The sequence below is a fragment of the Crocodylus siamensis genome, chromosome 2 (genome assembly GCF_052110815.1).
Source record: "Crocodylus siamensis isolate JL-2025a chromosome 2, ASM5211081v1, whole genome shotgun sequence".
Classification (NCBI taxonomy): Eukaryota; Metazoa; Chordata; order Crocodylia; family Crocodylidae; genus Crocodylus; species Crocodylus siamensis.
The window spans coordinates 110,859,850-110,885,349 of record NC_143396.1 but is presented as its reverse complement, the minus strand read 5'-3'; the positions used below and the strand labels follow the sequence as shown (position 1 = coordinate 110,885,349).

The 25,500-nt window shown below is 40.1% G+C and overlaps 1 protein-coding gene and 1 long non-coding RNA gene across 2 annotated transcripts in view; both read right to left on the bottom strand.

Moving 5' to 3' along the window:
* Nucleotides 1–25,500, bottom strand: part of AFG2A (AAA ATPase AFG2A) — a 343,648-nt gene that overhangs the window by 121,970 nt on the left and 196,178 nt on the right.
* LOC149870625 (uncharacterized) overlaps nt 19,049–25,500 on the bottom strand; it is a 59,410-nt gene continuing 52,958 nt past the window's right edge. The window contains exon 3 of the long non-coding RNA XR_016440797.1: nt 19,049–24,512. This is a non-coding gene — a long non-coding RNA (uncharacterized LOC149870625). The remainder of the gene's footprint in view (nt 24,513–25,500) is intronic.

Below are 25,500 nucleotides of genomic sequence, written 5' to 3'. Positions count from 1 at the left end.
GCTTGTCCATAGTAAGTCATACAAGCCTGAGAGAGGCCTGGAATAGAAAGGCTGGCGCAAGTTATGTATGTATGTACATTTCCTACTTCCAAGCCATGGGCTGGCTCTGTACCCGCTGAACCATCCTTCCTCTGGTTCCTAGGTTGATGTTGAAAACCACTTTGTCGAGTTACTGAGTTACTATCAGCATGAGTTAGAAATGTATGTGTTAGCAGGAAGTAATGGTTCTTGAAAGCATGACATATACTGTATATACGGTCTATATTAAAATACAGTATATAGCATCTATATATTACATATATAGATAGTATATACAATATAATAATCTATATATATTACTTATAATATATACAATTATATGCATACACACATATATATACACATACATATATATATATATATATATATATATAATGCTTTCAAGAACCATTACTTCCTGCTAACCTACCCATTCCTAACTCATGCTGAAAAAGACGTTTTCAAAATCAATCCAGAGGATGAATGATCCAGCGGGTAGAGAGCTAGCCCATGGGATAGGGAAACAGGATTCTGTTACTACTGTACCACGAATATTGTGGGTAAGTTACTTAGACTCTGAGCTTCAGTTTGTAGTCTGTAAAATGAGGATACCTACACCACTTCCCAATGGTGTACTGAGAATATATAAAAATATGGAGGTGTTCTGATATTACAGTGATATAAGTACCTACCGTAGATGAGATTATTGGTAGCTTTGACACAAAATAAAACAGACAATATGAGAAGTCCTAATCTCATTTGTACTGATGTCATTTCTAGACTGAGTACTTCGAGACTAAGGAGTAAGGGAATCAAACAGGTACACTTGATTCAGAGGGGAAAAAAAACAATTTCAAACAGTCTCGGCATCACCATATCTAACGTTAGCAGTCTACTTCCTGCAAGATATTGCAGGCAGAAAAGCCTCTTGGGCACCGTATAATGTTAACAGAAAGAAGCAGCATAGGAGGAAAGAAATGCATGCCAGTTTCACATTTCAAGAAACTCTTCAGATTGCTGATATCATTCGAGAGGCTTCCATCTGAACAATAGTAGAAGTGCTGGTGATTATTTTGGGAATGATTTGAGGGGGCCGGGGGGCATGTCTCTAGACATGGAAAGCATCCTATCGCTCCCATTAAATGTTAAGGAAAGCTGTGGGAGCTCAGCAGGTCTTCAAATAAAATAAATTTCCCCCAGTATGTCATGCCAGACAGGAGGGAAGGAATATGAATAACTGCTAACATCACTCTATATGTACTATAGCAGTAGTATCGATACAGTCGTTAAAAGATATGACACATAAACTGATCTTAGCAAGCACAATAGTTGGATCACTGGGCTCCACTATTCAGGAACAGTCTGAATGATAGGCAACTTTTCTGAGTTTGACAGGCAGGCACCGTATGTCACACTTCTTTTTGAGAATTTTGTGGGTTCCACAGCAGTTGGAGTTTGTCAGGTAAAATCCAAATCCAAGTCCAAGTCTGAGAAGGGGCAAAGACAGAAGTGCAATAAAAAAATTGCACGCTATCTGAGCTCACAATGAGGAAAAAACCTTTGCCTCTTCACAGCCCCTATATCTTTGTTTCCTTCCCTTAAAGAGACTGTCTAATCAGAGGAAAAAGAATTATCCTCCTAATCTGCTATACTTGTGCTTCTTCTAAAATTACTTTAGATACTATATCTAATGAAATTCAATCTTTGCAAAACAAAATGTGATTCATTTTAGTCTAAGGTAGAAGCTGGTCCATTGAGAATGACTAATTTGTTGCTAAATGTCAGAAAGTTTTTACTGATAAATGTGTCAAGTCAAAAGCACATGGTGAATGTAAAAATCATATGCAGCACTTTCCACACCAACAAGAAATAGAAATTCTTCCACCTTAGGTCATAATGTCTCGTGCAGTTGACTCATGCATCCAGGAAGATTTGTTACAGGAAAAAATAACTTTATTTTGCCTCATTTCATCCCAAAGGATTTTAAAGCATTTTGCAAAGTGCAATATGCTTTTATTCACCAGTAAATCACAGGTATTTTGGGGGCATAAGGTAATGTTAGTAAATGAAACAGTTTGATAAAGGGAATGAAAATGACTGTATCATAATGAAACTTCAAAGTGTGTTTTAAGGTGTGGAGAGTAACCAGAGAAAGAGAAAGGGAGGAGACAACCTTCTGCTCATCACTGGGAGCTGCTAAGGGAGCAAGCAAGATGTCCTGTAACAGCGTTGCTTGCTCAGTTTGCCAGGGAGGACTTAAGACTAAAAGAGGGATGACAGGGTTCGAGAAATTTGGGTATATGGAACCTGAACTTGTAAGTGAAGCAGCAGGGGTTGGTTCTTCGCCAGTCTATGCAAACTGAACCCCTTGGGTGGAGTTGACGTAACTCACACAAATCATAAACTCAGCAGGGTTTGCCAAGCTCCAGTAGCAATCATTAATCTTACATTAATACAGGACTGGAGAGGGAGCAGCCTTCGCAACCCTAGAGGTAATCAATCCTTCATAGCTGAGTTAAGCAATTGTGGCTTAATAAAGGACTTTGGTTGCTACTTCTGCTGTCAATCCAGTACCATTCACAAGCATTAAATTAGTTTTAAAAACAAAAAACAAAGAGAAATCATGCCATGCTGTACAGAAAAAAAATGCCAACAGCACCTAGTGTTTACCAAAATTAAACACCAATCAGCTGCAACCACTGCTACATGAGCCTTGGGCTACTTTCTGACAACAGAGTCAGGTGAAACAGGCACTCGGTGCCCTAGATAAACAGAGCCGACTGTGGGAGTGAATTACTGACACTTCCGGGTTTGAAAGGAGACCTCTGGAGTGTCAGCTTCTTTCCAGGTCAGACTGGCTGCCGCCACTAATACTGACAGGGAAAGTGAGCATGATGATGCTCAACATATGATGAGTGAGGGTCACAGAGACAGAAAGAGAAAGAAAAACATATTTCTAATATCTTACTTAGCCTTCTGTGTTGGAGAAACCTGTTACCCCAGCCTCTTTGTTTTATTTAAAGGATTAAGATTCTTATCTTAATGTGCTATTTACTTAAACTTGAAAAATCAATAATAGTGGTAGAATCCGGTGAAAAAATTATACTAAAAGGCATGCAGTTGTGAAAATATAATGCATATTACTGACCTAAACCAGTCATTATACCTGGTCTTACGCAAAATTGCATACCCTGGGGAAGCAAACCTTAGCCTGTTACCCACAAAATCTCCCATTCTGGCACGTTCTAAATTCTTGTTTGTTTGTTTTTCTAAACTCAAAACCCTGGAAACACAAATTCAGTGATTAATGAGATTCAAATTAAGGAAAAGCAACACTGATTCACAGTCCTTTAAAAAACAAATCTGTGACTGCCATTATGCAACTGGCTCCAGAGGAAAAATATGGTATTTGAAAACCTTTCAGACACAAATGCCCAGAGTTCACTCACAGCCAGACAAGGTTCTTTGTGTGAATCTGATATCTTTTATTAGACCAACTTAAATAGTTGGGGGAAAAAAATTTAAGCAAGCTTTTGGGTTTAAAAACCCTTCGTTTTTAAAGGTATGGAGTTTAAAAAATTTTGGCACACACCTACTGCCTGATGAAGGTTTTTTAAACCCGAAAGCTTGCTTAACATTTTTTTTCCAACTATTTAAGTTGGTCTAATAAAAGATATCAGATTCACACAAAGAACCTTGTCTGCCTATGTCCCTAGACCAACGCAACTACAACCTACGCCCGGTTCATTTCATTCGCTTCACTTCAAGCAATATGGCCTTGATTGTCCGCCACCCCTTAGCTATAATAAGGAGTAGTAAAAATCAGCCAAAAGGAACTGATAACAATTCCTTGGCATAAACTGGGGAGACAGTTTTCCTCTAGCTTGCTCTGCAGTCACAAGGTCCTTTAAACCTGTGAGGTATTAATTATAGGGGTCTTCCAATTCCTTCAAACTGCAGCTCTCCCCCCTAGTTCAACTCCTGAAAGTTTCTTCCACCCCTTCACACTGAGGATTGGGGAATGCTGCTAACAACAAAATCAGCTATGCTGTCTGCCAGACCAGCTCTGTCACTGGAGATTCCTCCTACACATGGTGAAATTTCCACTAAGAACGCTTGGCAGCTTTAAGTTCTTTTTGCACCGCATAACTGCAAAATGGCCTTGGTAGACTAGAAAATCTGCCCCTTAATCACTGAGACAGACAACCTTCCGTGCTGTCCAACTCCTAAAGCACAAAAGCTTCCAAAAATTCTTTGCAAGCCACTGTACTGATCTACTGAACTCTTAATTCCTCTAGATATCATTAATAAACAGCTTGACATTTTAAAATTGATTTAAATGTGCCTTTTTCCTGAAATGCTGGACAAGCACCAATATAAACTTCCCAGAAAGGTCAGCTGTGGTATCATATTTGTTAACCTCCACAATCAAACCATGGAAAGCATCTGGCCTTTTCAAAAGGAGGCATCGAAAATTATTTTTTTAATTTTTAAACTGACTTCGTAGTTAAGCCAGATAAAAAGCTAATAAAACACATCTGTCCTTACTAATGCATTTTGTATAAAAATGCAATGTTTTCTTAGGTCTACCCATCAGCTTAGCTTTATCTTTTCCATAGAAGAGAGATACCTGAAATGCATATCACTCCCAGGTTGCAGGTGTATTTCACTAATTACAACCACTGAGGACTGATTGGTATTGTAAGAGAAAACAAAGCAAATCTGAAGTTAGACCCCACTTCAGAAAAGCACGCTGAAACCACCAGCCTGGGACTTCTCACATGCAATTAATTAAGGCATATATGTTTAAGCAATTTTTGAATCAAGGCCTTGAGGAAGCTTACATCTCTGGATCTAAGTGACCTTATCAAAATTCATTTGGTGGTCAGAGTTCAACCAATAACTCTATAAATGGAAATATTGTACACCCCAGAGAATTATGCCCAGAAAAATTTAAAATTATGTGCCAAGTCCTGGGAGCTCCACAGAGCCAGCCTGGCCCAGTCCACTGGCACAGGCTTTCACACCAGACCAAGCTCCAGGTCAGCATGAGACTTATGGAACTGCAGGTGGAAGCCTTGCACCATCGGATCAGGCTGGCTCTGTGCCTCCACATGGGGTTTCCAGCACTCTAGCAAGAAGCCACATGCAGAGGCATGGAGCCCGCCTGGCCCAATGGCACACAGACCAGGAGCCATGGAGACTCGCATGCTATCAGGCCAGCAGGCCCCCCAGGCTGAGGCTGTCTCATGCCACCACATGCAGCCTCCAGGACTCTGCTGAAGCTGCCAGGGGGGAACGGGTGGGGAAGGGACACTCTGCTTGTCACAAGTGCCCCGAGGCTGCTGCCACCGGCAGTGGGGGCTGTGTGTGCCATGTGAGGAGGAGGGACGTGTGGTGGGCAGGCCCATACGCACCCACAAACTCCACACCCACCCACATACCCCCCCATAACCACCCCAACTCCCTTCTCCCATCCAGCAGGGAGGAGCTCCCGTCCCCCCTCACCAGCTGTCCAGTTGCATGCCACTGCACTCACTGCCTCCACATAGGGCTCCCAGCTGCATTGCCAGGAGCCCCATGGAGGTGGAGGCACATAGCCCACCCAGGTTAAATTATGCAATATTATGCAACTATGCATGGTCACGTGTTTTATGTGCAAAATTACACGGGCATATAATTGTGTAATTCCCCAGCAGTGTAATACTGCCAATTGGTTAATGTAGCTTCAAACCGCAATAAATTCATAAAATTAATTCTTCTCTCACACCAGAAGGACATGAAGCAAACTGAAAGACTGATGGGTACAATCCTGCCCTATTGCACAATACCTTTTCTCTCAAACCACTAGGGACATCTGCTTCTGACACCATTAAGTCTTCTTTTTAACTGTAAACCCTTCTGAGTGTTGGGCTGGGGGTTGTAAGCATGTGTGGTCTGTTTTAACAGACATCTAAGATAGACATTTTATGTAGCATCCCTTATTAGTACAAGTAGAAGCATTTTATTTTTCTTCACTTTTTACAGATGCAAAACTTTTGAATTTTGCTGACTCTGGATTGTTTTTTAATATATGACCAAATTTCCATGGGCTTCCCTTCACAGTTTTCTTGACTTCATACAAGAGGTGCGTAGCTTTTTAAATTAAAACTCAATCCCCAGTACTCCTACTCTGACCCGAACCTTTTCTGTAACATTACACCAGAGAACAGCCCTGCTCTGTGTTTCAATCTTATTAAATGCTTTTAAGATTTTAATCATCCATTCATTGGCTGCTAAGTGAATATTATATCCCTTTCCTGTGGGCAATCAGATACCATAATGCTTTAATGTTAAAACTTGTTACTGCTGCATACAAAAAAGTAACAAATAGGTTCTTATTTTGTGCTGGAATGGTACCCAGGACACCATCTAACCAACTGAAGGCATTTTAATAATACAGTTCTTATGACCATGTTTGAAACACAACTGCAATACATAATATTTATAATGAGAACACAAAGAGGAATAATTATTTTAAAACAAGAACTAATGGTAATGGCAAATAGATTCTGTAGTCTGCTAAAACCACTTGCAAGTGTAAAAGCAATTTATTTTGGGATTATGCATCTTAAAAAAAAAAAAAAAGTCTTAGAGTAAATAAGTGCCAGTGACCTGTTTCCATTTCTATTTGTAGGCTGTACTGTTTGCTTGGACACAGTTGTAGCATTACTTTCTTATATAACAAAGATAAAATGTTGTTGGTCAAATGCCTAATCAACTCATTAATGTTCCGCACTATTTATCTCTTATAGAATAACAGGGCCTTTCAATTAAGAATAATAAAAAAGCTCACAAATATATTACAATTTTGTCTCTCAGATGCAAATATGGGCTCATGTTTAAATAGATACCTATTTATAATCGTCTCCTCTCTGGGAGGGCACCATTACAAATATTTAATAATGAAATCTTTACAGTATGACGACTCAATATAACTTCCATATATGAGAAAATGCCTAACATTTCTTTTCTGATTTTGAGAAAATTTCTTTTCTAATAAACAAGTTTCAGTGTTGGCTTCCTGTTAAATCATGGTGTGATGTAGCAATCAAAGGTTAGGAAAGCCTCCTTCACCGTTGATCTGATTTTGTTCCAGAGAATAAGTTTTCCTTTCCTGCATGCTATGATTAGGGTGACCTTACATCCCACTTTGGCCAGTACACCCAGATTCTGTAGCTTAGTCCTGGCCGGTTAGTTACAAGTCCTGGCATGGTATGGCAGGCAAGTAGCCAATCAGGCACTGCTGCTGTTGAGTGGGAGCAAGGCAGACAGACTACAGCAGTTCACACTCCCACACAGCAGCTGTGGTGCCTGCTGAGCCATCTGCTTGGTGCACCGTGCCCCTCCAACCCCTGTTGCAGTCCGGCTCAGGACTTTTGACCAACCAGCCAGGACCAGGCTACAGAATCCAGGAGTGTCCCAGCCAAACTGGGACATATGGTCACCCTATCTATAATACTAAGTCAGAAGCAAAATAGTGGTTTTGGGGTTTTTGTAATACAATTTTGCAAAGACATGTAATACTTGACAAATTGCAGACAATTACAACCATGGTAGTCAAGTCCAAAGGTGGAAATGTCGCACACAAAAATATTGTAGGTTGCACACAAAACTAGTTGATATTTATTCATATTTTAAGTTTCTATAAACCTATACAACTACCCATTCCCAAAATCAAGTTGGGGTGCCAAAGTATTAAAAGGAAAAAGGAAATGAAAAGGATTTCAGAACAATACAGCTCTGATTCCGATTACTTTCCTGTACCTCATGTAAAAGTGCCTGGTTTAGAAAAGGAAATGGGATGCAAAACTCCTGATTTCATAAGTGTACTTACTTGCCTTCAAGCACTTCCAGCTGAATTCCTCCCTACTTTTCCAGGAATAATAAGTGAAGAAGTGATTCTGTATCTAACGACAAAATCGTTCAGCACAGCTAGTTCAAACTCTGAATAAATACCACATTAGTAAGTTTTTCCTGGTATTATTTCACATTAGCAAAAGGCATTTCAGGATTTTAATTCAGATTCTAAATGAGGTTTGCTATTTTCTGTTGTTTTATAATAAATCACAGCATCATTGTAAACTGCAAAGCAATGCAAAGCAGACATACCGTTTCCATAGTACTGGATTTTCTTTACCTTTCAACTGAACTGTTAAGCCATTAAAAGAAAAACAAAAGCCACCCCAAAGGACAGACGCAGCACCACTCACAAATAGAAACAAGCATTAACATCTTTCAATTGCTTACTCTACTTTTTTGTCACTTACATATTACTTTTTATATTTACATATTACGGTGCTAACTAGTATTTTATAGAACAGACAAAAAAGCAGCTTAGTGTATAAAGAAACAAGGCCTGTATTAGCGTTGTGTTGACACTTTACACCCCCATCTTAAAAACAGTTGAATCATTTCATTTTCAATGGACACCCTCCTTCCCTTTCCCCTATGTGAATGAAGGTATTATTAGTCCAAAACACTAATCTAACATAGGAAGTTCTTTCAGTACGGGAAGATGATAGCGGTACCCTTCAAACGCTCTCTCTTTTTATGCTGACTATTAAACATACACAGGAAAGATGCAAATTAGTCTAGAAAAGTGATACTTCAAAAGTCCTCTATTCAGTTTAATGTAATCTAGCCATTACTCTGCAATCAGAGAGCACTTTTTCAAGATCATTAGTACTAGGTTGGAAAGCTCGTAATATAAAACGTTAACACATTTTGGGGGTTAATTTTTATCTTGATACCTCGCCAGTACTACTACTATTGTATAGGTGAAATACTTGTAGTATCAGATGCAACTAATGTACACATTGCTAAAACATTGCTCTTTCTTTGCTGATTTTCTGTAAATGGTAAAAATATGTATGGTAGCAGCTTGCCAATTTGCATGAATGACTAGAAGAGCCATAGCAAAACAATACAAAAGCCACCAGAACCGGAGACTGCAGAGGACGTTACTGATAGTACCTGAAATGCATACAGGACAGCTAGCTAAAATGAGATGGTTCACCTTTCATTGTAAAGGGACTAACCTGTAAAAGACTTCTAATGTGTTCACAAAGCCAAACTCTGAATCAGCCTTTTTCACTGAGTATGTTCCTACCCAAAATCAGCTTTTCATTGTATTATTTTGGAAACAATATTTGAATTCTCTTTTCCCCCCCACTTTTGGCAGTGGAAGTAGTAAAAAAAAACAATGTTAAAGGAAATTTATACAGACAAAATAACAGTGGACATAGCCAAAAACTATAACTAGTCACCGTCACACAGCAATACAGACTCCTAGACAGATTTACTACTTACAATAAAAACTATCTTAAAACAATTTAAGTATAAATAAAGAAATGCCAAGATTTTCAATAGATCTTGCACCAATCATTTTTCAGAGCACAGAACATCCTTTTCCAGGACATCCTTCCACAAAAATGTGTGCATTAAACATCTGCAATGAAAAGTGCCCTAAAGATATTTGTCATTTAATTTGTATGGAATAATTTTAATGGTGAAGTAAAGAACAAGATATGTTCACATTTTTAGGCTTGGAGAAGGGGATGAGGGTTGCTAAGGGGATTGGGAACCCCTAAGGAAAGAGGTTTTAATTCTTGCATCATGTTCATTGGTTATACAGAACATTCTGAAAGACCCCGGGCAAAAATAAAAGTGCAGGACATAAATTAGTTTGTGTCTTTTGTCAATCTAAATATTCTAAAGTATATTCACATTTAATATTTTCATCAATCATACATGTTTCAAAGCATAAAAGGTTTGGAGTAAAACAGACACTGATATAATGCCATTCTGTCAGTTTCTGATCAGTGAAGAAATTGCATATTTCTACAATGATTTCCAACAAATATTTCGTCACAGCAGACAGAAAAAAACAGTTTCAATCAATTCATAAGATTAGCATAATCTCTTAACAGCTTCTGTACTTTGCAAGTGACTTTAAAAGTAACACTTGTGATAAAACATTAAATAGCAATAAAGTAACTGTGAACAAATGACAAGGAATGGGAGTATGGCAGACATACCGTAATTAAGAAAGCATTAAAAATTAAGTGAAATTGCAATAACTGCACTAAAGTAGTCAATGAAGGCATACTAGAAGAAGCCTAGATTTTCTCTTTTGTTGTCACTTGTCTTTTTGAATGACTGGATTTGCTGCCTCTCTTCTTCTAAAAAGCAAAGATTACAAAAGAAACACCTGGAAAAACACGGATAAGGTCTCCTTCTCTCCTTCCCACTACCCCAGCCAGCTTCCAAGCTCCTCCCCATCTCTTCTTTTGTTTCTTCAAAAGCAGTGCCCCTCAGCCACAGGAATGCCAAACCATTCTTTCAGGTTGTTCAGACTCACCATCTCTCCTTTCATAGGCCAAGATGTGCTATTCTACAGTGCTTTGTAGGTACATGTTCCCCTTCCCTCCCTCAGGATCTGTACCATGAGTGCACAAGAACAGTCTAACAGAAACAGGTGGAGTTCCTCAAATGACATTTTAGTTCGGTTTTTCTTATATTTCCTTTTTACCAACATCTTGACATTTATCGTAAGTAAATTTGGAATATTTATATAATGCATTAACAAGGGTATCATAAGTGAAAGAGTTTAGGTCACAAGTGAAACCCCCCACATAGGATTTAAGTTTTTAGTCAATGACAGCTGGCATCACGTTGAAGAAGATAATTCCATACAGACGGGCATACAGCTCAACTGTGTGCAGCTGAGAAGAAATAATCACCTTTTTGGAAGAAGCAAGATAATATTGTTCTTAGTTTCAAATAATTAAAACCTGGTTCTCGTACTCTTCCCCTCTGTGCTCTTGGGCAAATCACTGCAACTTTCTCCTTCATTTTTCTTGTGCATGAAGTGGGGAGGACTATATTTACCCTACTTTGCAAAGTATTTTAAGTTATATGGCTGAATAGGTGATACTTCCTCTTAAGTGTAATGAAAGTAGAAGGATAACACAAATTTCTATATACTTAGGTTGCTAGGCAGTGACATTTTTATTTATAATACTTAAGGTATTAAATATTTTGTTTTGCTTTTGGGTGCAAAAGTAAACAACTGGTAAAATACTGGGATTTACAAATTCTATGTTGTAACTAAATGTTTCTGTTCATGAAACATGCATAGCTCCAAATATACGTGTGCATCCAAGAACAATATTCAGGCCCTTAAAGTAGGAGAAATATAAAACTGGCTAAACTGTAAAAAAGAAGCAAATTCCTGGGACAAATACAGAATAAAAACAGACTTCTAAGAATTCACAACCCTGATGAACCTGGTCACTTTCTGTCATGTTGTAACAGAATCTAACTTATTAAATTCAATAAAAAGTTGCCTAAGCTCCATACTGAAAACAGAATGTAAAATTAGCTATGATGTTTTGCAATTTGTCCTACAGTCTGTCAGGTTGAATCCAGGACGAGAAAGAATGGTTCACTGGCTCAGGCATTAGCCTGGGACTAAGGAGAGCTGGATAGAATTCACTAACCTAACAAAAACCATGTCCTTTGAGCAAAAGACATAAGGCTAGATCCACAAAGCACTTTGGGCATAGTGATGCTGATTTTTTGGTGTCCCATATCTAGAACTTTTAGGTAAAATTTAAAAAAAAACGAGCTGTGCACCTAAGGTCCCTATACAACTAATGTGAAGAGTAAGGCACATAATAATGGGGTTCACAACAGCAGGCAAGCTAAGCAAAGAGAAGCTGAAACCAGCTGATTAGAAATGTTGAAGAAAACATCTAAAAATCTCATTTTTCTCCTAGACTGAGATGCTTATACGTGACCTGGATTTTGATAAGTATGATACTTGAAATCCTATTCTGGATGTAAGGATGAAGTTGTATTTTAAAACCACAGACTTGAAGCCAGGTCCATTCAAATCCCAAGGGAGTGCCCTCATCCACAAACTAAAAAGTCAGGCTTCCTTCTGCCTACTGTGCCTCTGGTCACATAAAATTCTTGGCTGCACAGTGGCACAACATTAGGAAACTGTGAGGGTGCCCACATGCAGACTAGCCTCTAGCTTAGTGTCAAGGCACTTTCATAAATATGAAAGGTGAGGAAGTAAACCACCACAAACTGAGGAAAGCACTTATCCTAAGTGCCACCTTCTGAGCAAATGTTCTAATCTACAGGCCAGTAATTCTCGAGCAAGATGCCATGCTATCTTGGGGTGCCACAAGAGGCTTAAGCATGCCTCAGGAAGCTGGTTGACAACTACTGCTCTAGGCTATTACATAAAAGGTGGACAACAACACTACTACACTCTGATTCAAATGTATTTTTGCATGGAAATGGCTATGGCTGCTATGCTTTGTACTGATCTCAATGCTGCCTGTGAATATTACATGTACTCTATGCCTGCCTACCCAACTGGGGCTCTTGGGCCTTAAATAGAGCAACACCTAGTTTATGAGTCCCAAACAGCTGTCTGAATGAAAGCACAGAAATGATTAGCTTAGCCAAGATGCTGGCAACTCAGAAGCAGATCTTTATGAACCAAGCAATTTTACTGGAAAAAACTTAAAGCACCTATGTATTAAGAGGCACCTAAGCTATGAGCTTTTTGGCACATTGCTCACTTAAACTTAGGCCTCATACAAATATTTAGTTTCGCCTGAGAGAGTTGCTGCTCTCCCAGGAGAAACCATGGAATGTATAGATGTTCAAGCTTTTTCTCCCAGCATAAAAATGGCTACTCCAAGGGGAAAAAAACCTGGGAACAATTAGGGTTAAATCACTCTCAGGAAAGTTTCTCCTGGCAGAACAAATGTCCAGAAGAGCATTTAGTCCTCCAGCATCTTCCGTTCCCTGCCCCCACAAGGATACAGTGTGTCACTTGCTGGACTCTGCTGCTCTTGCAGGGAGCAGAACACACTCCCCACATTGTGCTGCAGGGAAATATAAGCTGACCATTGGCAGTCTGGGTCAGACCTATGCACTGCTGTCATCTGTCACCAGGCAGATTATGGGAGCCTTCATAGCATGCTGAGATGTATACACAGTGCCCCCGCCCTGCAGCCAGCTGCACAGTGTCAACACTACAAGCTCTCCACTCTTCAGAGCATCAGCATTCAAATGTCTGTAAAAGAGGCTCTGGGTAAATTTCTTTACCAGCAGAACAAACCTGGGAGAATCCACACAAATTATATAAATGCGTGTATGTAGCCCTAGGTGCCTTAAATCAACTTAAGCTTTACTTGCAGCATATAAGTAGTTTTTTGGTTCCCTACTCAATTTATATTTACTGTTTAAAATGGAGAGAGGTATTATTGATGCAGTTAGAGCCTCCTAAATCATAGTGCTTGAGGGTGTATAAATACCTGCAATATTTACTTCAAGGGTAAATATTAGAAACAATATTATTTTTGTTATGGCTGGGTCTACTGTGGTAAAGCCACCTGAAGACCCTTAGGTGCTTAATAAAAATGGAATTTCAAGCACATGATTTAGGGCAAGAATAAACTAAATGCCAGGACCATCAGGAATTCTTCAGCCAGACAAAAGATGCCATCCCAATAATACAGGTCCACTCTCCAGAAACCAAATAGTAAGACATTTTCAGCATTCCATCATGGCAAATGCTTGGAAGAGGAGACTGTTACTATGAAATAATGGTCACCAAAAGTCTCAAAGTATTAGATAGCCCAGTACTTGCCAGTGGTCTCTTAACTTACCAAAATATTCAGCAAATTAGAAGTCATAGATTTTTATTGTTTGACATACAGGAGAAAGCTCTGGGCAAAAAGGTGTTAAGTTGTTAATGCTTTCATGGACATCCACAAAAGGCAAACTAAAAAAGAATTCCCAAAAGTCTAGACCACTTGACATAGACAAATATAACCTGCATATCACTAGTGCAAAAGATCTATTTCAGCAGTTAATCTTTTGTAGCTAGTTATCCATATGTCATATAGGGACTTTAGAAAACAAGCAGCCTTTTCCCTATAATGAGAAAACAAATCATGTGAGAGCACATAATAAAAAATGCTCACTTTCTGATGCATCTCAAACACCGTATTTTTATTAATTAATAAAAATGTATTATTGAACTTCTAAAAAATATAACAGGATATGAATCTGCTTGCTTATTGCTTTTCCTATAACAGAACAACACCCAAAACAGTACTGTTCACAAATGTAAGAGAATGTAAACACTGTTCTTTTCACCAATAACATGGGTATTTGTATAATACAAATGCAAACCAAACCGATCTGGTTTTAGGAGTATATGCTTGTAAAATAAAAATATCCCCAAATTGGTACATAGGAATACTACAATGTTCTATTCAAGCCAATTCTAAACTGACTCCCAAAATACATGTTTGTAGGTATACACCCACCCACCCACCCAATACATGCACACAAAGTTTACTGAAAGTTGATTAATTATAGCATACAAGCTTTCATAAAAATAAATTCTGGGATTGTGCCAAGTATTTAATAGCTGTCATGCAACTTAAAAGAAGACCACTTGTGATATTTCTGAATATTTTTTCCTGCCTTATATCTTAAAGTAACACTTTGTTGTGAAATTTTAAAAGTAGGATGAAACATTAAAAATACACATTAAGTCAGATTATGTTGTTAAATTACACGGAGTCACTAGGGTTAAATTACTTCTAAGCAGAAGTAATGGATATACTCTTTCTTGAAAAATGTAGGTTCACTACAAGTGAAACAGAAGACTGCTCAATAGATAAAATGATAAAACCACCCAAGGTATGAGATATGATCCTGTGACTTCCTGGCCCTAACAGTCAAGCTTACAATCCTATTACCCTGTTGAATAAACACAGCTTTTGGAAAGGTTAAACCTGTGAGGTCCTCATCGGAAAGTCCCAGAGTAAATTATAACATTTGACGATGACATTCCTGTGTCTTTTGGAACCAGTGAGGGGAAATAAGGGCAGGTCATTATAAGCCACTTGCCTTTACAACTGGCTGTAAAAGACAATGAGCACAGGAAGTTTCCCACTGAGATCAAGGTGCACAATCTCCAGCTAAAAATAAACAAGCACTGATAGTCACATCTGCTGGAAAATATCATTTGAGGCTGAACTCCCAATTGCCAAAGCAACAGGAAGAGAATACTGCAATGCATCAGACCGCAGAAGGACCATAAAATAATAATTGCAGAATGGTGATGCATCACTGTTTGCATTAATAGAGATAAACACCTTACAACAGCTACATTTTCTTTTTTTAAATAAGATATTAAAAATATAGGTTTGCTTTTGTTTCTGTTACCCCTCAGCTCCAGGTACAAATCCAGGAAGGTTTCTACAGGGAATCATTCTTCAGGGAACAAAAAGCAGAGTATACTTTAATCCCACCCCCTTACAGGATACTTTTTGACCATTAATAACAAGTTGAGGGTCATATAAAGCATGCAGCATAACATTTTGGCAGAAAAATACTGACAAGAGGGCAAGTCTTTCCTCCCTTTATTATCTGATAACACTTCATATACTTGCCCAAGTAAATTACAATGTAAAAGCAAAGTCACAAAATACACAATTTGGTATTCCAGCCAAGAGTTTCTTAAAATATCTGGTTCATTCAAGCAGGACAGAGAAAATCCTTCATATTCTGAATTAACGAATTCAATTTTTGATCAGCTGTCACCCTGCATCAGAGTGTAAAAACTGGTCTTTACAATTTTGCAATACAACATGCACATGCAAAAGAGAGAAAGAGTGTGTGCACATGAATGAGAGCAAGCAAACATGTGAGCAAGAGCGACCAGAAGTCTTGTTATTTTTATTTAGGAAAATGCATTGTAGCAATACATATGGCAGGGCGAGGGGGGGGGGAGGAAGAGGAAGGCAGCAGGGGGATGGGGAACAGATGTTTATGCATTATGAATGCTTGAATATTTGATATAACATAATATTACCCAACAACAAAGCTGACATATATTGCAAATTTTAACAAACTAACATGGTCAGGAAGATTCTTTTTCCCAAACTGATTTTATTTATCATCCAATTCTTACTTAGGTTGATTCAATGTGTCATAAAAGGTAGCCCAGGGTAGCATCACCTGGTTCCAAATGATAAGATTACATAGGCAACTGCTTCATGCTTCTAACTAAGGTTTCAGGAAGGAGAGACCATGTAAAAATATATATCAGCTGTTTACACCATTCATCAAAATAACTCTTCTCTCTCACAAAATACATTTTTGTGCTTTAAAATGAGAATAATCTCTGAATACTTTTCATGTCCTTTACTTTCAATACAGTTTCTATATTCTCCATCATTGAAGAACTATGTCCATGTATATATTTTCATACATACATGGACATTTTCAGATATTTCCTACTTATATATTTTGTATGTTACTTTGGCCCCCTCCACACATGCAGGTAAAGGCGCAATTGGACCTTATCCACGATCCACATAATCGTGCCTCCTGTCACACCATACAAGCATGGCAGGAAGTACAATTGTGGGATTATGCATTAGATCCAATTGTGCCTTATTGCTGGTGTAGGGGGAGCCCAATTTAGGGCTCCCCCTACATTGACAAGAAGCAGGCACCCATGGCTTGGAGCCCCCTTTGTTGAAGAGGCTCCCAGCCATGCAGGGCTGAGAAAGTCCTGCAGTGGACAGGGCTTTGGTTCCCGGCTGCACATGAGACACAATCAGGACCCAGAAACATGTCCACTGCAGGACTCTGGGTCCCGGCTGCATACAAAACTCAGGCAGAACCAAGAGCCCCATGTGGGGCCAAGGCTTTCACAATGCCCAGGGCTTGGGGGTTGTATCACTGCAGCTGGGAGCCCTGTTAACTGATGGGGTGCCCAGCTGCAGGGGAGGCCCCACCACATGGGCAAATTAAATCTCAATAGCAACCATTTTCAAGGTCTAACTTTTTAGCTGGTTGGAGCTTTTTATCATGCCTGCACATACACCTGGTCTCAAGGTAACTGCGAAATACCTGCAAAGTGTAAAGGGGGCCTTAAAACATCAAAATTGAAGGAACTCACACCTTTGACAGGAATAATCCATAATATATTCCTTTCTTCAGAAATCTCTGAAAAGTAATTCTGAATATGGAAATTCCTGCCATAGCAAGTTTGTAGATAAGCACAAAAATGTGCTAATACAGCAATTTTTTCAGTATTTTCATAAAAACCAGCTTGGTCCTCTTTTTTCCAATGTCTCTTCATTTTCAAATTAACATTAAAAAGCATATGTATGATGAAAAGGGAGGCTTTCTTTAACCAGAATAACTGGAAGGATAAGTTCCTTAGTTCAAGTACTATAATGACAAAGACCCGCCACAGATTTGTGGGAACCAACTTACTTCAGGTTTTAAACTCCTGAGTGAAGAACTATTCAGAACAGAGGATTCAGGGGACTTGGATTTATGCATGGGTCTGTCAGGAGTATAAGAAACAGAATACAGTATTTCCAGATCTCTTGCCAAATACATAATATAACTTCTGATTTTTTTTTTAAAAAAATTAAACAAAACAAAACAAAAAAATCAGACCTTGGCCTCAGAGATGATAGAAACATCAAGTATTAAATGTCAGTAGCAAACCTTGCAGTACTTCCTGCCATCAAGCCAAGTACAGCCTGCTTCCAAGCCAAACATCGGTTCTGTCTACTCCAAACAGGAACTCAACAAAAAGGAAATGTGGCACTTCTTACCAGTGCGGTCAAAAAGAGACATTTTAAAAATCCTATTTAATCCAGTACTTTACCTGTAAAATCCCTGAAAGAATAAATAATAAAAATTGCTCTATTGCTTGTACCCCATTCCTGATGAACCTCTTGACCAAAACGCCTTTCACTTATTATGTTCATGGTCAAATTAATGATTTTTACAGGGGTCCGAATTCCACGTGCACTAATTCTAAAAAAAACAAACCAGACTGACAGTGCATGTGTGCATGGCACCTCTGCACCTCTTGCTCTCTGACATGTCAGGCAATATAAAAACCAGGTGTTACAGTGACATTAATGAAACCTCAAGAATACAGCTTTACCAACAGATGATAAAATGAGTAATATAGGTTCACATATCTGTTTCCTGTGTTAAGATTCTCTATAACCAATACAGCCATGTCTACACGAGTACAGACATTTGGTTCCCCGGTGACAACTAGCAGCAGCACAAGTGGCCTGTGCCATGCGCCCTCTGGCATGCAGCAGGTAACCCCGAGTGGGGTAGGGGAAGCTGGGACCAGCACCGGGCTGGCTCCAGCAGCCTTATCTGTGGTGCTAGGGGCCTCTTAGGGCTGCAGCAGCGGTGATCCTGCCGCTCGGGGTCTGACCAGCAACCAGAGCATAGGTCTAGTTGGCCAGGCTCCAGTTTTGAGCAGTGCACCTTGCCTCCACATGCACTGCTTCACTTTTTTTGGCGTGGGTTTTTTGACCCCTGGGCATCCAGGGGTCAAAAAAACCAAACAAACCCTGCACTGCTCCCTTGCAGCATGAAGGATAGATGAATGTGCTGCATGGCTGCGCTCTTCTGGACGCAGCCTAGAAAAGTAAAATAATTGTAAATCAGTGGAAATCATGTAAATACTTATGACTTAGGTATTTAATATTTATAAACATTCATTTATTTTAGGCAAGAATTTCTAATAGACTGCAACAGCACTGTAGCTAACACATTTTGCAGATTCAAAGGGGAGAGGAATGGTCTTCTTGGCTGTAGTACTCAGAATTCCCTGCTGTCATTTCCAAAGCCCTAAAAAACCCATAGTTTTACTAGCAAAAATAAATTAGCTTTAAGGCCAATTATCTTTTTTGAGTGAATAAAAGTTCAGAGATTCAGAACTGACCATGTATTTTTTTTTTAGAAAAAAATTCTAGCTGAATTCCAACACTGGTGCAGGAAGATTTTGGACCCTGTGCATATATAAAGTGACAGTACTGTAAATGATACTTATTGTAAAATCTGTTCCTGTGCATGTAATGTTTGAAAAAAAAAATTACAGATCTTTTTTCAGTATTACTATTTATTTGCTACAACCATATCTATATAGTTATATATATTACAATAAATGTATTAATGTTTACAAAAACCTGTAATGCATACCATATAGTACTGCAACATCACAAACATGGGCCAGAATCTGATCCAGGGTAAGCCAGCATAGTTCCATTACATTAGACCAAACCACATTCATTTATCCCTTCTGAGAATCTTGTCTGATATTTCTTATGCAGCACTCTATATGTATGAAAGACCATACATACATTGACTAGTTCATTCTTATGGCAGTTGTGCAGGGTATACAAGTTTGTAACTCCAAACTACAGACAAAAAGATAAAATGATTTGCCGAAGGCTACAAAACAAGTAGTGGGAGAGAGCTTGTACTTTGGACCTGGACTCCTAGTCCTATGATCATTCTTTGAGACCACACTGCATCTCTACAACACTGGATTTTTAAGAACCTTGAATATGCATTGTGCTAAGAGTGATAGTGTGTGAATCTGAACTTTGGATTAAAACTTATGCTGCAGGGAAGGTTGTTTCAAAAGTGGCTCTGCAAGGAAAACAGAAGGAAGAAAAGGAAGGCGAGAAAGAACCAAGACAACTTTTAAACAAAAGAAGACAACTAAACCCTTTAAATAAACTGAAAAGCCAGCTTTCTTCAAGAGTGAGGATCTCTCCACAAGGAGAGATCTGAATGATAGATGAAAGGAATCAAAAGTTCATGGTAAAATGTCTGTTTTATATAGGAATATAAGGGATTCAATTTGCATAAATCAGAGAGGAACAAAAAATATAATTCTACTGAGAATAGCAAAATGAAGATATTTTTCCCCACTGGAAAAGTACTTAGCTTCAGGATTCAGATATTATATCATCCAAGAAATAAGTGGTGGCAAATAGATTTCAACTTTTTAAAAGTGCTTTCAATAACAATTATATTTGTTGTGTGTGTGCATGTGTGTGGGTGTGTGCGCATGTATGTATGCATGTATGCACACACACACACACGCACACGTGCACATATATAATATCATTTTGCTGGGGCTTGCTGGAGTTTTAGGTTGTTTTTATCTTGCAAACCTTTTGTGTCAGTTTGAAGCCGAAGTCATGTTCCCACATGAAATATTAATGTTCTCATTTTACACTAGGGGGAATGTTTTATTTCAACAAGCTGCAACAGGCTATCATAACAGTAGCATGCTTTGCTGGGGGAAATGTTACATTTTAGGTCAAGATCTAAAATAATAAGCAGCTGTAATAGATTCTGTAGTCAAAGTTGGCCTGTCAACACTGGACAATCACCAAAGGGTGGGGGGAGGAAATCAGTTTGGGGGGGAAAGAAATTTTTCAATAAATTACAGTCCCAAATGCCTAATAAGCTGTCAGGGAGCTGGGACACCTGGAAATCCTGGGAGCTTCAGTTCCATGGAAGCTCAATTAGCTGAGGAACCAAGAACCTTATGAATCAGGGGAGCCTTTGATTTGAAACCAGCCCCGCACTATGGGTACCAAGAAATTAGTGAGGCAGCTAGCAGAAAAGAAGCTAAGCAAAGATCCACCAAACTTTCACTGGAATCAACGTATTCCTGAAGGAAAAATGGTCCATCTGAGACTTTCCAACAAGCTTTGATGCACAATGAAGAAAAGGGGGGAAAAGTTAGTCATTATGTTACTTTCAATCATCTTTGTATTGGAATTTGAAATATCAGCAGGACTGTTTTACTATATGCAAATTAAATACACTCTGAGCATGTATCCCCTATCTACTATATTCTAAATAGACACATTTGTAATACTCTAATGGGAAAAAAATCCCCTCTAACTGGTGGGAGTGGTGCAATATCTTTGCCTTTCCAAACAAGAAAGATCTAATCCTAAACCTGGCATTATCTAGCTTCAGTGGCATCACTCTTGTGGAAGAAGGATTCTCTGATGGTACATAGAGACAGGAGCTATGCCACTTTTTGCCCAACTTTCTCCTGTTGTGAGTGCAAAGTAAAAGGTGCCAAGGCAGAGACTTTATATGCACTGCTAATTCACAGCTACCATATTGGCCCCATTTGTTGTTGGCAATAGACAATTATAGAAGTTTAAAGACAGAGGGACCAAAATCAGTCAAGTACTGTAACAGTAAGTGTGATATAGTAGTTAATCACTATATTAGCTTTTGTTCTTTCCCTCTTAATGGCATAGTTTTTATCTCAATTAACCAGTTACTTCTATATTTAATAACATTTTATTTTCAGTCTTTGGTCTCAATTGAAAGGCTCCCAACTGATTTCAATGAATTTTGAATCAGGCCATGTTTGATGAGCATGATCAGCTGCCTTGAATATCCGATCCATTCACCTGCCCAACTGGCATACTGACAGTATGAAAGGTGGATTCCCAACCAGTACCATTCCAACTGTATTCTCCATGGCTAGGGAAGACTTCATGTAGGGAAATGTAGGGACATGTCAGAGGTGTCACAAAACTCAACTCTGATACATCAAATTCTCTTTTGCTGTCAGGGGTTTTGTGGTAGCAGCCCTCATCAACAATCCCTCAATTCAAGGATGATCTCTACTACAACTCACTGATGCATCTTGAGGTGACTTAAGAGTCCAATCCTTGAGCTACAGATCCATCCACAGAAGTTGCAGGCCTATCCACAGGGGAGAGTAGGCTGTAGACTGGGATTCCTTTCCTTTTCCATCCTCTACTCTCACTTCTCTGCTTCAAGACCAAGATGCTTTACCTTGAAATGGACTGCCATTTGGTTGAGGTTCCAGTGCCACTGAAATTGGTTAGCAAACAGTTTCTCTCAGCTCCTGATGGTGGCAATGCTGGTAACACTGGTTTCAACAAGGGTGCTGGAGTTTGTGCAGCAATGTGCCCATTTGATGCAGGTGATTTTCCGGAGGCATTGTTGGTGATAACCAGGGATCTGAGTTTTCCGTTTCCTATGGAAAAATTTGGATTTTCTTCTTTAAGGGAGAAAAATGTAGGAAACCCATGGTTTCCCCTTGCAGGCTGACAGAGTTCCAGCTTGCAAGGGGCTGCTTGGAGCTGGGGGGAGTGGTAGAAGAGTGATCAGAGGCAGGGGGAGCCACATGCATGCGCACATGCACATGGCAGCATGGTGGAAAGCAGGTCCCACAGCTCCCCACAAGTAAGTCTATGGGGGGACAAAGGCAACACGGGGTGGGGTAGGGGGGACAGAGGTGACAGAGAAGGGCATAGGAAATGCTTGGAGGGCATAGGCAATCCATCAGGAGGGCATGGGGGGCTGCAGCCTGGCTGGACTGCTATGGGCAGTCCATGGCCCAGTTGGCAGGACCCAGTGTGGGTGGGTGGAGAGATCTATTGCGCCACCAGCAACGCAAATGATACACACTGGAGCCACACTGCCTTCAACTCCTCCAGCAGCTCATGTTCTGGGTCACAGCTCTATCCCAGGAGCGAGGTGGAGTGGGGGGCAGCACAAGTGCCCTGAAGGGAGCAGCAGCCAGGCCATGGCAGCAGGGTAGACTTATGGCCTGACATGTGAATGGCTGGCAGTAGGAGGTGAGGGCAGCAGAGCTTCACTCCCCTCTCGCTCCCCGCCCCCAGTCCATTACTCCTGGTACTGCTAGTGGCATGGCTGGTATGTGGGTCCTGGAAGTGGCAACAAATCTCACCACCCCATGCCTCCCTCCTGCAGCAGGTCCCGCCCACTGGGCCACAGAGGCAGCTCCTGCCCATGCTGGTCTCGCCAAATTGCAACCTTATGTCCTCACTGTGGGTGCAAAAAACCTGGGGGAGCATGAGCCTTCCCATGCCCCCTTGACACACTGCCTACTATGTCACCTATGGTTGGGCACTCCCCCTGCCCCACACACCCACCCTCTTCCCCACACAATGAGGGGTGAGGCCTGGGGATGGGGGTGCTGCAGGTCAGGCATGAGGAGCACTGGCGGGGACAGGGGGCTGTGGGTCAGGAGTAAGAGGCACTGGCAGGGCTGGGGGTGGCTGTGGCTTGGGAGTGAGGAACATTGGCATATCATGGCTGCTCAGCACCACAGAGCAGTGAGGGGGAGGACAGCTGCAGCTAGACCTGCAGCTAGTGAGCAAAGGGAGCAGGGGGAGCGCTGATTTTCCATAATTATAAAACCAAAATCAAATGCCAAACTATATAGGTATTTATACTCTCTTTCATTATAATCATTGAGGCACTGGTAGGCTTTCAAATTGTTTTAAAATTGTAACTATATTAATAAAAAATTGTGTTCAACTGATATATATATAATGGCATTTCATTTTAATCACTGAAAATCGCAGTTTTGGGAATTTTTAGTCAGAGAATTGGGGGGGCACTATTTAGGGGGACGACGACAAATTATTATCAGATAATTTTGGATTTTTAAACAGAGAAAGCCAGGATCCTTGGTGATAACTCTCTAGACTCTTGAGATGATGATGGTAGGTCACCCAGATTTCACACCTCTAAACGAGAGTGGGGGTGACCACTGCATTGTAGACCTAGATCTTCTTTCCAGAGATTGTAATCAATAAAAAAAAAAAAATACACTGAACGTGTGCTAGATCTCATCAATGTTCAGTCTGAGAGAGGTGGCTACTAAGGTAAGAGAAGTGCTCAGCTACCTCCAGGGTCTTTTCCTTGATGGTAATTTGGAGGGGGTCACATTCAGAGCCTGGGGCAGGCTGATAGAGCACTTCAGTCTTCTCAATGTTGAGAAAGCAGCTCAAAGTTCTGCAGGCTTCACTGAAAAGGTCTAGCACTGAGGTTTTCCTCAGTGTGCACCAGGATGGTGCAGTTGTCAGCATATTGAAGGTCAAGGATAGTTGTTTTAAATACTTTGGTCTTCGAGTGAAAATGACCCAGGCTGATGAGCCCTCCATCCACTGTCAATTCTGGAAGGGAGGTGGTCCTTAATGAGAACCAGGATGATGGTAAAAAAATAGAGAACAAAATTGGTATGATGACACATCCGTGCTTGATCCCAGTTTAGATGACAAATGAATCTGTCTGGGGTCTGCTACAAAGAACAGTCACAGCCACCTGGTTGTGAAGAAGCCTTAGGACTTTGGTGTATTTTTCAGGCCAACCCAATCTGGCCAGTACTTTCCACAAGGTTCCTTGATGGGCAACAAGGTTCATGTCAACTGCCCAATGGGATGAACTGAAATTACACTGAGATGCTGGCAGGATTTTCTCAGCAAGAGGAAGACGATGGTTCAAGAGGATGCAGACAAGGATTTTCTCTGTTGTGGAAAGAAAAGCAATACCTTGACAGTTTTCTCACACAGACTTATCTCTTTTCTTGAACATAGTCATGATGTTGGTTCCAAGGGATCTCTTGGTTGTCCCAAATTTGAAGAATAAAATTCATGGAGCCTCTGTACTAGTTCCTTAATGCTAGCCTAGTAGATTTCAGCAGGTCCTCAGGATCTTCCTTCCTGCCCCCTTCTGTATTACTTCAGCAACATCTGAGGATCATAGAAGGGATGGTGGGGAATACAGAAATTAATGGCCTACAGCAGGGGCTGGGCTGCAAGTAGCAACTTTCAGTGGCAAAAAGTTGCTAACTCCTACTGTAAGGCATAAGTAAAGCCAGGCTTTCTGTCTTAAGAAAATGACAGTCCTTATTTAAACGTGACATAGTAAGTGAGCTTGTATACAGTAATATTGTTAGGTCGCTCATTTTAGTCATGTACATGTCTTGATAGCTCTTAGGAATAATGTGTATCTACCTGAAGGGCTTTTTAAATATGCCAGTAAAAGCTTAAAATTAAAAGAATGGAACACAGTCATTTAAAGTACATGAAATAGTCTTAACTCTGCCTGTGGAGCATAGGCTTAAAATATCTGTCTTTTAGCTCTCTGTTGTTTACAGTTTCATGTAATCAGTAGATCAGAGAGGACAATGCCATACTCTTTACTGTGAAATAGTTAGAAAATCATTTTTGTCTTGGCTGGCCAAAAAGAAAGTCCTGCTGGTTATGGCAGGAGGTTGCAGAGAGCAGCAGTTTAGCTGGAGTGACACACTATCTCTTTGGATCAGTGCAGGGGCTGAGAGCCACGCACAGTGGGATGCTGCAGAACTATGCTGAGACTTCTCTCAGAAGGTACATGTACAGATGTTCACTCTTATAGAAGAAACTCTCCCAGGAACTTTTTAATCCTGGGTGTTCCTCAATTATTTTCCCCCCAGATTGGCCATTTTTGCTGTGGGAGAAAGTCCTGAATGTCTGTATACCTGTGGGTTCCACTGGGAGAGCAGCAACTCTCTCAGGAGAAACTGAGGGTGCCATTACACATGCAGCAAGACTGCTCTGATACACTGTAATTAATCAAGTATGCTGGAGCCTCCAGCATAATTACTGTGCTCCAGCAGACTCCACCCATGCTGAAAAATGGTTGCAGCGGCACTTTAACTAAAATTTGAATTAAAGTGCCCCCCACCACACCCCCCAT